The 12506-nt window shown below is 37.2% G+C and overlaps 1 protein-coding gene across 2 annotated transcripts in view; it reads right to left on the bottom strand.

The window, feature by feature from the left end:
* The window catches only part of Kcnh1 (potassium voltage-gated channel subfamily H member 1), a 353609-nt gene that overhangs the window by 162392 nt on the left and 178711 nt on the right, over positions 1-12506 (bottom strand). The gene's annotated exons all lie outside the window — the stretch shown is intronic.

Here is a 12506-nt window from a genome sequence, read left to right as displayed (position 1 = left end):
GAGAGAGAGAATTTTTAATATTTAGGTTTTAGTTTTCAGCGAACACAACATCTTTGTTTGTATGTGGTGCTGAGGATCGAACCCGGGCCGCACCCATGCCAAGTGAGCACGCTACCGCTTGAGCCACATCCCCAGCCCGCTCATTTATTTTCAAAGAATAATGTCAGAAGCCTTTTTTTTTTTTGTAACAATCTGGCAATTAGTTTATTCTTAATCCTATCTTCCACCTTGTTGACAAGTGAGCTCATGCCCAAGGCAATGATGCTGATAATCTGAAGTCATTTCTGCCTCTTGCTTTATATGTCATTCCATCTCCAAGTCCCTTTCAAACATGCCCCCACTACTGAATCTTGAGATCTTAACAGATTTTGTGACAGAACAAGAGTCCTAAATGCTTTGTGCATCCTTCCATCTAAAAGCCCCATTTTCCATAGATAGCTATAGTTCAGATTTTTCACTGAACTCATTCTTAGCAACGAGTACCAGCCACATTTTAGAAAGACATACTGTGAGGGATGTTTCATGTAGTGCTCACAAACCAGAGCCTGCCTAGAGTAATCTCTGCTTCCATTACCACTGGAGAGCCAGAAACACCCCCTGAAAAGAGGCTGAATGTCTGCTGCTCTTCATTATTTGGGCAATTGGGTAAGATTTCTGCTGCTCACCATCACCCCTCTGCACCTCTAGACCTCTTTCCTTTATTGACCTCGGGAAGGGCTTACCTGTAAATAGCATCTCTAGCTTTGTTTCAGATGACGGATTTTAAGGAATGTTTTCATGTTTGTGTGACAGATCTGAATGGAATCCCCACCACTGGAATTATTTTTGTTTCTCAAGCCTTCTCTGCTCTCATTGGGTAATCCGGGAAAATCAGATGCTGAACCTGCAGGAGCTGAACCTCATCAATGTTCCCACAGGAAGGGTTACAGCCAGGAGAACCAGGTCTCCCTTTTCCAGTGTGGTTCTCTACGCTAACCATGCAAACCCTGTCCCACAACACAAGCTGTTCCCTTGAAGTGCTCTTGAACTCTGCAATTACCTGGCCTCTCTCTTGCTATGTCAAAGGACCATAAATGATAGGTCCTTAAAGCTATGGATAAGAACAAACACATGAACTTTCTTCAGAAATGGGCCATTAGAGAACCATCTTACCAGAAGCCCAAGGGCAGGCACCCTGACCAGAATAGTACAGAAGAAAACAGCCCATTCCAGAGAGCCTCAGAAGTCCATTGATAGGAGAATCAATACATGGGATGGTATCAAACTAAAAGGCTTCTTCATGGCAAAGTAAACAATGAAGGATCTGAAGAGACAGCCTAAAGAATGGGAGAAAATCTTTGACACCTGCAACTCAGAGCATTAATCTCCAAGATATATAAAGAACTCAAAAACTGTGCATGCGCACGTGCACGCACGCGCGCACACACACACACACAAAACAACAACAAAAAATCCCACAAAAAATCCAATCAATAAATGGGCTAAGGAAGTGAGCAGGTATTTTCAACAATATATGAAAACATCTTCAATATCACTAGCAATTAGAAAAATACAAATTAAAACTACACTGAGATTCTATCTCACTCCAGACAGAATGGTAGTTATCAAGAATACAAGTAAGAGTAAATGTAAGGAAAAATAATAAGGGAGACGCACAGACAAGATGAAGAGGAAAGAAAGATGGCAAAATGGCAGAGAGGTCAAGCTGCCAAGCTTTATTTATATCAATAGGCCCCTGGCATCATTAGTATACATTATTCAATGTATTACTAGTCAAGTTACAGACTTAGCAGCATTGTGTAGCTTATTCCTCAGTTACATACTAAGTTGCAGTATGCAATGTTAGGAGCTCTGTGTAGCTCTCAAGAAAGTCCATTGTATAAAGTTACTATATACAAACAGATATGAAAAATTGTGGTATATATGTGTAATAAGAATTGTAATGCATTCTGCTGTCATTTAAAAAAAATCAATAAAAAAGAAAGGAAAAAAAATAAAGTTACTGTTACATGGAGAGATTTAGGTTCCATGAAACATTGTGACTTTCTGACAAGAGTGTCCCTATATTCCCAGGAGCTGGGTGCCCAAGATGAAACTTGAAGCTGATAAGACTAGCAAGAGCTTCCTCATGAAGGACATCACTATAGCAGCCAGGCATCCTGTGTCTTTACACACAACTTTCCCAGCAGCCAGGCATTCTGCATCTTTGCACAGAAACTTCCTAGCCACCAAGCATGCCACAATCATGAAGTTTATCAGAGACCCCAATCCCAAACACAGAACCCCTACAAGTAAATGTTGGTGAGGATGTGGGGGAAAAGGTACACTTATGCATTGCTGGTGGGACTGCAAATTGGTGCAACCACTCTGGAAAACTGTATAGAGATTCCTCAGAAAATTTAGAATGGAACCAACATTTGATCCAGTTATCCCACTCCTTGGCATATTCCCAAAGGACTTAAAACCAGCATACTATTGTGAAACAGCCACATCAATGTTTATAGCAGCTCAATTCACAACAGCTAAGCTATGGGTCTAATCTATGTTCCCTCAGCAGATTAATTGATAAAGAAAATGTGGTACATATATGCCATGGAATATTACTCAACCATAAAAAATAGTGAAATTATGGCATTTGCCAGTAAATGGATGGAACTGGAGACTATTGTGCTAAGTGAAATAAGCCAATCCCCCAAAAAACCAAGGGGCTGAATGTTCTGATATGCAGATGTTAGCACACAGTAAGTGGGGAGAGGGAAGAATAGGAATTCATTGGATTAAACAGGGGAAGGAAGCGAAGGGAAGGGAAGGGAATAAAAAAGAAAGTAGAATAAATCAGACATAACTCTCCTACATCCATATACGAATACTTGTGAGGCACTGGGTTCAATTCTCGGCACCACATAGAAATAAAGGTCCACCAACAACTAATAAAATATTTCTTTTTAAAAATATACTCTATTGTCATGTACATCTAAACAGAATAAAAAAATTAAAAAGAAAAAAAAGTCCATTGATAGGAAGCAGAGCTAACTTATAAGAGACACACCATTTAGCTGCAACCCCCCTCTGATGCCCACTCATCCCTGCATGTGCCTACAGCACAGGGAGGGTGGTGCCAGGCAGGCCTCACAGCACAGGAGCTGCCTCAATTGCTGAACCAAGTCAGCAGTGGCCCTAGAATGGCATCTCTGCCTCCTCAGGATGGTGGCAGAACCAGGGTGGTGGGCTCACAGGGGACCAGGCACAGCACAGGAGTGAAGAGCTCAAGGGGTCACAGGGTAAGGTCCGTCATGAGAACTGTTAGTGTTAAGAGATTTTCACCCAGTTACCACCTTTGACTCAGTACAATAGAAATGGAAAAGGGAAGATGAAAGAAAGAGGGAGAAAGACAGCTTCCTGTGCAGGTGTGAGCACTAACTGCATGCAAGCACGTGGCAGCTGCTAGGACACAGTCATCCTCGGCAGATGGTGACTTAGGGGTTTGGGCTTTGGTACCCACATCCTCTTCCTTGACCCTGTGGACAAAGTAGGACACTTGGACAATCATAGTCAAAGGAGGCATAGGGATTTCTAATTGGGATTGCTGAAGAACAAATCGCCTCAACCTTAACGGCATAAAGCAACCACCATTGTATTATGTTCACAGGCAATTTGAAAAAGATACAGCTTGTCCCTGCTTCTTGGTATCTGGAGCCTCAGCTGAAAAGACTCAAAGACTGGGGTGACTTGATTGGACTCCTTCATGGGTGTGCTCACTCCCATGACAGGTGGCTAGGGAAGAAGGCAATCTCCTTGAGTGCATTCTCCTTGGGGCGGGGTCATTAAACCACCCATAGGTGCTCCCTTTTCAAAGGCTGATTAGCTACAATGGATTTCTCATTGGTAGGATTTCAGGTGGGGAGGGAGAGCACTCTGGGAGGCATTTTGTCCAGGGCTGACTTGGACACCAATGCCTCTCACGCTGGATTGTATGAAAATGCAGATTCCTGGTTGGTAAGTCTCTGAAGGTGGGACTCCCCATGCTGTCAGCTGGAAACCAACAGGGTATCTAGATACCCTGCAAATGTCCTAGACAATTCAGGTGGAAGCTGTATAATCTTCTTTGACTTTGCCTCATATATCATAATGTCATTTTCACCGTAGTGATTGATTCAAAGGCAGGGAATGGATGTCAAAGGCACATTAACAAAGGGCATGTTGAATGGGAGATGGTACCAAAGTCATCTTTGAAATATACAATATTCTCCATTTGTCAACAGCTAAGTAAATGCACTTATGGTCTTCCAATGCAGAGCTGTTAAGTGTAGGGTCTGCAACAAATATTTTCACCTAATAGCTCATTCATTTATTTCATACCACAATGATGCAAGACAATTTTTCATTATCCCATTTTGTATCTGAAACCAAGCTCAAAATATTTAGGATAACTTACCCAAGGTCATATACTTGTTAATCACAGTGGTATGAAATCCAGATCTAACTCGGTTACTAAATTACTAAGATGTGAAAGTTCATAGTCTGCAAACCAAATGGTCTTGGGTTTTAAAAGCAGTGGAAACAAGATAAAAAAATAAAATAAAAAGTCAGCCCTTGATTAGAAATTGTTTCCTTGATGCCTAAATGTTGATAGCATACATACAACACTCACCTAAGCCTCATAACTCATAAATGTTGTTCCTCTGGCTAATAAATGCATTTCACATACCAAAGACTTTAGTAAACACTATCTCCAGATGAGAAGGGAGGGATATGTGTGGGCTGCCCTGCTGGTCCCCATACCCATATCACACTTCCCATCTGAAATGTATAGTTTGATCAGTTTTGACAGATATAATCACCAACACAACCAAGAAATACAACATTTTACTATCCCAAAAAGTTACCTAGTGTCTGGTCAGTCCCTCAATGCCCGTCCCTAAGCAACCATTGATCTGCCTTTATATATTTAAAAGTTAGTTTTGCCTTCCCTCTGATTTCGTATAAATAAAATCATACCGTGAATATTGTTTTGGGTCTGGCTTTCTTTCTTAAAAACTCAGCATAATATATTTTATATTCAACCAAGCCATTATGCATATTTCTAATTCACTGATTTTTATTGCTGATAGTATTCCATTGTACAAATGTATTAAAATTTGTTTATCTAGGCATCTGCTTATGGACATTTGGGGTTTTTCTCGAATAGAGATATTGTGAACAATAATGCAATAATCTACAAATTTTCTCTGAAAACAGGTTTTCATTGCTGTTTGGCAAATAGAAGTGGAAACACTGGCTCTTATGATAAGTATATTCTTGACTATAAAAAAACCGTCAAACTGAATTCTAAACGTCAATACCATTAACAAACCCACCAGTAATATATGAAGGTTTGTTTTAACTTTAACCATTATAGTGGGGAATCTCATAGTTTTAAACTGCATTTCCTTGATAACTAATTATCTTTTCATGTGCCTTTGGCTATTTATACATCCTCTGTTAAGTGTCTGTCCAAATCTCATATATTTTGAAAGTTAATTTTCCATTGTTGAGTTATATGAGTTTTTAAGTATACTCTAGATTCAAATACTTTATCAGCTATTTTATCCTAATATATAGCTCAAAATCTCATTGTTTTTCTTAATAGTGTCTTTAATGAAGCCAAATATATCAATATTTTCTTCTGTTTCAGATGTTTTGTGTCCTAAGACATCTTTGCCTATCCTATGAAGTTTTATACTTTTAATTCCAATCTTTCAGCATGCTGCTTACCTCAAGGTTATTTTTGTCAGTGTGAAGTAAGCATTAGGATTTCATTTTTGAATATGAATATGGGGTTTTGTAACATCATTTGCAGAAAGACTGTTTCCCCCCTGAAATGCCCTCTTGGCTCCCTCAAATTTCCCCTTCAAAGCAGTGGAAATTAATTTAAATTAAATAGAATTTGGTCAAAATTTTGAGGATCCTTCAAATGTCCCCGTAGTAGCCACTGATTTGCCTCCCTCCTCTCCTCGACTCCTGGCAACACCAAGTGGTCTCTATTTCAATAATTGTTGTTTTGAGACTGTTTCATGAATTGAATCATAAAATGCAAAATCTGTCATATTGGCTCCCCCGTGATACTTTCCTTCATTTGTGTAGATCTAAGTGATTATTTTCCTTGCATCTGAGTAACTTGCATTTCAAGTCTGCTAGCAAAGAATTCTGTCAGTCCTCATGTGGAATCTAAAACATGTTGATCACATACAAGTTAAGAGTAGAATGATAATTACCAGAGGCCAGAGAAGGAAGAGGGAAAAAGATGAGGAGAGGTTGATCCGTGGGTACCAACTTAGGTAGAAGCAAAAAGATGATGACAATGACAATAATGAACTATGTATTTAAAAAAACCAGGAGAAATCATTTTGACATATCTCCTTTTGAGGAGATAGATATGTATAACCTGACTCAAACATAACACAGTGTATACATGTGTTGAAGTATTACATGCTATCCCATTAATATGCATAATTTTTTATTTTTAGATCTCAGTTGAAGTTAATTTAAATTAAAATAGTATTTGGTCAGCTTTTGTTTATCTGAAAAAAAATTTTGAAAATCAGGTTTTTGAAGGACTTTGGTGGATGTAGAGTTTCAGGTTGATAGTTTATCGTTTTTGTTTCAGCATTTTAAAGATGTCATTTTCTTGTGACTTAAAAAAATTTCTACTATGTGAGAATTGTCATCATCTGTTCCTCCGTAACAAATATATCCCTATCTGTGAACAATATTTTTCCTGTCCTCAAACATGTCTCTATCAATTGTTTTCAAGAATTTGAGTTTGAACACGTTGGTACGATTTGTGTTTGAGCGTTTATTCTTCTAAGGACTGTTGAGATGCTTGGGTCTGTCAGTTTATAATTTTCACAAAGTTTGGAAAGTTTTTAGCTTTTTCTTATGCCCTACTCCTGCAACTCTAATTACATGCATTTTTATAATAGCTGTTTTTTAAGGACCTTATCTGTTAATCCTGTTTTCTGTCATTTTGGGTTTGTTTCTATAAACTACCTTTTCTCCTAGTTATGGATCAGATTCTTCTGCTTTTATGAATGCCTAGTAATTTGGGGCCGCCTGCTGAACATTAAGCTTCTGTTGTTGAATGTTGGATTTTGTTGTCTTCTGATGAGCAGACTGTGTCTATAAAGTATCAATTTACTTGCATATCAGCTTGATCCTTTTTAAAGCTTTCTGAAAATTTTAGTAAGTAGATGTTAGGGATTATTTAGTCCTCTTAATAAGCTGTAGTTGTAGTGGAATTGCTTCAAATGCCCTCCATAAGGATCCTCCACTCTGGCCAGAACTCAAACTTCTGCAAGTCTTATTTGGCCTCAAGGAATATGCAGCTTACATTACGTAGTCATTCTTTGTCTGCAGCTTTGCCTACATATGGTACTCAGTTGTAGATGTAAGTTGTAGATGTAATATGCAATCAACCTAAATGTCCATCAATAAATGAACAGATAAAGAAAATGTAGTATTTATACACAATGGAGTACAATAGTATTTGGTGTTTAAAATGAAGGAAATTTTGTCATTTGTCACAACATGGATGAAATTCGGAGGCTGTAAATGAAATAAGCCAGAAACAGACCAATAGTGTATGATTCCCCTCGTACATGAAATCTAAAAAAGTTAATCTCGTGAAAGTAGAGAGTAAAATAGTGGTTACCAGAGCCTGGAATTGATAGGGTAGAGAATGGGACATGAGGGAAGAATCAAGTCAAGAGATCTGTGGTAGAGCAGGGTAACTAGAGTTAACAACAATACATTTCATTCTTTAAAAATACAAAGTGGATGATATCACCATGAAAAGGACAACGGTGTGAGGTAATGCATTTGTCAATTAGCTACAATTAACCACTTCACAGTATCTATCTACCTCAAAACATGTTATACATGATAAATATACCCAATACTATCTTTTATTTTTTAATTTGAAAATTTTTCAACTGACTGAAAATGTGCAGAATATGTATGGAGAAAATTATTAAACCTTGGCCTTAGAAAGTCTTTTTAAATTCTTGAGTAAATGAAGAAATAGTCATTAGTCAATATTATTAAAATCTTTATTCTTCTTAAATTGCTGTACGTATTAAAACTGATTCCAAGAAAACTCCCATGAGTTTCTAGGGCACTTAACCTAATTTTAAAATCAAAAACATAGACAATATTAAATGAATAATTAAGACAAAGTTTAAAAGATAACTGACCTGCTAATTAAAATCTATGTTAATTAAAATATTATGTATGGCTGTAGTGGTACAAAACAGATTGGTATTTCAGATTACACCTTTGGTATCTCAGACTTAACAGATCTAAACCTGATCCCCTCATGAATCACTAACTAAAGCTATTCGTCTAAAGCTATTCTATCTTCCTCATTTCAGTTGACACACACCATTGGAATTTAATTGTTTAAAATAAGAAATATCCACTGGCACATGCCTGTAATCCCAGTGACTCAGGAGGCTGAGGCAAGAGGATCTTGAGTTCAAAGCCAGTCTCAGCAATGGTGAGGCACTAAGCAACTAACTAAGACCCTGTCTCTAAATAAAATTCAAAATAGGGATTAGGGATATGGCTTAGTGGTTCAGTGACCCTGAGTTCAATCCTGGTACCAAAATAAATAAACAAATAAATAAAATAACAAGAAATATCCATTTTCTTAGGATTCAATTTCCTTTCTCTGCTGTCATGAGGACGGGTTATGACATGTTCCTTGAAGTTTTACTGGAATGACCAGGGATAACTTGGTCTATTGGGAAAACTGAAATCTTTCCTTTATTTTTCTCCTCAAAACTACTGAGGTACCCTAAGGCTCTTTTGTTTCTGTGGGACCTTTGATTTTTATTCCTTCTCTTGAAAGGCATAAAAAGGAGTGGTCCTTAATGTCAACAAACTGAAGAAGGAAACCAGGGCCTTCCCTATTCTTTGAAGGTACACTAAAGCAATGAGGAACATAAAGTGCCCAGCTTTATGTTCAATGAAGGACATCTGGTCTTCTCATGTGGAATACTCAGTATCCTTAGTGTCAGTGCCATCATACCCCCTAAATGCACAGCCAAATGCAGCATAATTTATAGTGGGTCACAGTAAAAACCAACTCAAAATGGACTAAGCATGTCAGCTTACTAATTCCACCATGGCTTCCCCAGGATTTAACCCTAGCTCTCAGCCTTAGAGATGAGTTCATAATAATTCCCTTTTTTGAGAGAGAGATAAGCCAATTTAGGATGCAGCTTCTCCCCAGAATTAAAAAAAAAATAAAGTGATAAAGAGCGGGGAAAGAGAAAGAGAGATACAACGCCTTATTTCTGCAGTTCACCCATCAGGATAAATGATTTGTTTGTTAGAAGTACTATATACTTTAGAGGCAGAAAACTTTCTAGAAATTTAGCTATGTTATGCCTAATTAGACCTGTAATTATGTGGTATTTATATGCAGAAAAAGAAAGGGAGGGTTGAAGATCTGGTGGCAGAAGTTTTAATCAGGACACTGAGTGCAATCTCACAGGACTATCACAGGTGTGCAAACCAGCCAGGCTTCTCCAAGTCCCAGCTCCCATGGAGGAAGATGAATGAAGCTGTAACCTCAGGAATCTGGAAGGTTCTTGAAGCCTTTAGATGGCAGGGCTCAGGATGCATTTCCTTCAACTTGAAGTCACAGGATGCACCATTTTCCACACCTACATCAGAGCCTATGGGCTTCTGCATCAACAACACTGACAATGATGGAACCTATCACCATTCAAAACTTCCTCCCCATATCTGCTCCTGTTTTATCACCAAACTATCTTGCACAATTTATTCAATATATTTATTCTACAATGAAACCACTATGTATATATCATTGTATACCCTCTGAAAAAAAGATATAAAAGATGTCTACAGCTCATGCTCAAAGATCTCTTACCACTAGGAATGATTATTTATTTAATTTTCTGTTTTCTCCACCAGACCATTTACTCTAGATGGCAGGAATCATGCCTTTTTTTGCTCATTATTGTATTTACAGTAAAAGCCCTGCCACATAAGTAATAATGAATGATCTCTTTCCTCCTGTCATTACCTAGGTAAGCCAAACATACAAGAAACTAATTAAATTCATAAATAATGAAGGCACTTAGTTCTCTTCCTGAATTATAACTCAGAGTATGAATTCAATATTTTCCTCATCTATTTCTATTTGTTGGCCATCTTTGGACTTTACTAAGTTTGCAGCTGGAGGACGTCCTTTAGATAGTGTGCTAAACGGAGGTTTCAAATGACACAATTACAAGTGGGTCAATTCTCCAAGAAGACGTAACAGTATGTATGCACCTAATCAAAGAGTGTTAAAGTACGTGAGGAAAAAAAAACTGATAGAACTAAAAGGAGAAATAGATGAATCAATCCATTATTATAGCTGGAGACTTTAACACCCCTCTGTTAAAAATGGAAAGATCCAGGAGGTCAAAAGAATCAGTAAGGACACAGTTGAACTCAATAACACCATTAATCACCTGAATGTAATGGACATGTATAGACTACTTCACCCTACACCGGCAGAATACAAATTCTTCTCAGGCTCACATGGAACATTCACTAAAACGGATCACACTCAGGACCAAAAAAGAAAAAAAAAAACCTGAACAAACATAAAAGAATAGAAATCATACAGTGTCTGCGTTCAGACAAAAAAAAAGGGAATTGAAATAGAAATCATAAAAAATATAGCTAGAAAATTTCAAAATGCTTGGCGATTAAACAATTCTACATAAAACAAGAAGTCCCCAGAGAAATTTTAAGATACTTTGAACTAAATGAAAATAAAAACAAAATTTTTCAAAATTGATGGAATGCAATAAAAATAATGCTTAATGAGAAACTTAAAGCACAGAAATAGTGGGTATGCTGGCACTTACCTGTCATTTCACCTACTCAGGAGGTTGAGGGAAGAGGATCATCAATTTTAGACCAGCCTGGGAAACTTACCAAGACCCTGTGTCAAATCAAAAAATAGGAAGGTCTGTGGGTATAACTCAGGGGTAGAGCTTTTGCCCACCATGTGCAAGACCCCGAGTTCCATTCCCAGAATTGGAGGGGAAGGAGAGAGGAGGAAAGGGTAGGCCACACACAGGAATATTAGCCATAAAAAAATGAAATCCTGTCACTTGTAGCAGCATGGATGACACTGGAGAATATTATGTTAAGTGAAATAAACCAGACACAGAAAGATGAATACTACCTGATCTCACTCATATGTGGAGGCTCAAAAAATTGATTTCATAGAAGAAAGTATAATAGTGGTCACCAGAGGCTTGCATGGGTTGGGGAGGGAAAAAATAGAAGGATGTTGGATGATAGGTTACATAGGAAGAATATGTTCTACTGTTTGATAGCACAGTACAGTGACTATCATTTGCAACAATGTATTACAAATAGTATGAAGAACTAGAAGAAATGAGTTCAGAGCTTTCCAAAGAAATAATAAATAGCTCAAGTAGATAAACATGCTGAATACAATGATATGATCATTTCACATTGTATACATGTATCAAATCACCCTATACCCCATAAACATGTAAAATTTAAAAACTATTTTAAAACTTAGAGCAGATAACAATAAAATTAAAAATCAATAGAGAAATTCACAAGATCAGAAGCTGGTTGTTTTTTAATCAGTAAAACTGATAAACCTCCTACCTCACTCAGACCAAAAAAAAAAAAAAAAAGACAAAGGACACAAATTAATATCAAAAATGAAAGAGAATGCATCACTTCAGATTTTATTAAAAGGATAATAAAGGAATACTCTGAGCATCTAAGATAAACGGCCCAATTACTTGAAAGACAATATGCCAAAACTCACACAAGAACTATTTGGTTGGGAAGCTGAGGCAGGAGGACCACAAGTACAACACTAGCCTGGGCAACTTAGCAAGACCCTTTCTCAAAGTAAGAAACAATAAATAAGAGTGGGGAGGTAGTGCAGTGGTAGAGTGACCCTGGGTACTGAAAAAAAGAAATAAATGAATCTTATATCCTTTTAAGAAACTGGACAAATGTTAAAAAACTGGAGAAACAATAAATAATCTGAAATAGAAAGCACCAGGACCATATGTAATCACTGGTGAATTCCACCAAATGTTTAAAAAATTCTATCAGTTCTCAAGTAGACTGCAAATACAAAAAAAAGGAATGAAAGAGTTACAGATATACTGTGTTATGCACATTTTTAATATTGCCCCATGATGAGAGATAAAAAGTGAATCATTCAAAAAAAAAAGAGAAATATCAGTTCTCTACAAAATCTTTCAGAAGATAGAAGGAATATTTCTGAACTCATTCTAAAAGGCCAGCATTATGCTTATACCTAAACCAGACAAAAACATTAGAGGAAAGAAAACTGCACACCAATATTTCTCAGTAATATATATGCAAATTTCCTAAAAATTTAGCAAATTGAATTGAACAATGTACAAAAAGAATCATAAACCAAGAGA

The sequence above is a fragment of the Callospermophilus lateralis genome, chromosome 13 (assembly GCF_048772815.1).
Source record: "Callospermophilus lateralis isolate mCalLat2 chromosome 13, mCalLat2.hap1, whole genome shotgun sequence".
Lineage (NCBI taxonomy): Eukaryota > Metazoa > Chordata > Mammalia > Rodentia > Sciuridae > Callospermophilus > Callospermophilus lateralis.
Note: the sequence above shows the minus strand (reverse complement) of the source record. Positions and strands in the feature narration are given on the sequence as shown.